This window comes from Frankliniella occidentalis, unplaced genomic scaffold (assembly GCF_000697945.3).
Source record: "Frankliniella occidentalis isolate FOCC.00 unplaced genomic scaffold, Focc_3.1 Scaffold52, whole genome shotgun sequence".
Taxonomy (NCBI): Eukaryota; Metazoa; Arthropoda; class Insecta; order Thysanoptera; family Thripidae; genus Frankliniella; species Frankliniella occidentalis.
In genome coordinates this window covers 1,370,919-1,372,485 of record NW_026267182.1, presented here as the reverse complement: position 1 = coordinate 1,372,485, position 1,567 = coordinate 1,370,919, and positions in this window count along the sequence as shown.

The following is a 1,567-nucleotide window of genomic DNA, read 5'->3' as shown; positions in this document are numbered from 1 at the left end:
TGAGCAAAAAGTCAACCAAGTGCCCCAAATAATTGGTCTAATTCCAGCGCGCGCCGGTCCCCGCTACCTCTCCTTAGTTGGGTACGGCGCCGTTCGCATCCGTGCAGTAGGGGTGTCTGTAACGCGCTCCCGTATATTTGCTGTGACTTTACCCTTAAAGGTAACTGACACTTCTTCAGTCCAACAAGCTGATCCTTAGGCCGTCTGTGGTTCACCTACTCCATGTTCATGGCAAATTACTTTAATCTTATAAGCCTTGATGTTTTGTAAATTCACATTAACCTTTTTAATTTTCAGATCGCAGATTGTGAAATTTCAAAACACGTTTGCAAATTTTTTTACAAGTGTTATAATTTGTAATTTTACAAACATTGAATTGCGTAAAAAGTTGCCAACAAAATTTGGAAAATTACAATCGATTTTTTTAACAGTGTAGGCAACCCAGCATACAGTTGTGTCGTATGAGCCTGACACAGGTACAGGGTTTGGCAGGAATTTTGCACAAACTGTTAGTATAGGTGTCCCAGGAATGTCCTCTAGCACGTCCTTGAGCATGTCATGAAGTGTCTAGGTTATGGTCCTTAAGGGAGGTTGTCTCATCAATTATCCCAACGCTGCTTTCTTTTTAGGGCCGAAACGTTTTTTATCGCGTAGTCGTATCGTTTCGTAAGAGGCGCGCGGAGGGTGGGTGCTTTTGTGTAGGTGAAGGCAACCAAAAGGGTGGGTGGGGGTTGCACGCGGGGTCGCGGGGGGTAGGGGGTTGGTTGCAGAGCAGGGCGAGGCACGACGACGGGCTTAAATGTCGCCGTTTCATTTGGGACCGACACAAAAGCATTAAAATAATGAAAACTGCGCCACGGCGGTGGCGGGGGCGCGGCAGTTGAAGAAAATTAACGACGCGTGCCGCGCGGCGCCTCGCCCAAAACAAATTGGCGAAAGCGCGGCGGGACGAAGTGACGTCGCGCGGCGACGCAAAGGTGACGCCCGACCGAAAAGTGGGGAGGCGGGCTTACTGGGTGGGGGTGCAAGGAAAAGGTTTAGCGAGCAGCACAACGCACGCGACGACTTTATAGGCTGGGTGACATTTTCGACCCACAGCACCGTTATAAACATATACTGTACACATACACTGCGTCGAAGTATTTTTGGGTCGCGTTGTTTACTCGAGTCGTGCCCCGCTGCAGACTGTTTCCGTCCGTAGTGAAAAATTGATGAAAGCATATCTCTGTTTTCCTGTTTCGGTAGCGCCATGGGTTGGCACGAGGCGCGGGCGCGCGCGTGCAGAGGATAGGGATAGGGCACGACGGCGGCGGCGGAGTTTCTGACGCGCGACAATTAACGGTGGAGGGCAAAACAACAATTCGTTCGTTAGACTTTGTAAAAGGGGCGTGGCTACTTCCGGGCCGCACGCCCCCGCGTCACGCCGGGCGGGGCGGGGCGGGGCGCGCAGAAGAGGGCGGAAAGTAGGTGAGGTGGGGCGGGGGGCGCCCTGCAAGCAGTTCGCTCTGGCCTGGCCGGAGCAGAGCAGGGGGGGTCGTGGGGGTTATGGCGCTGGCGTGAAACTGCT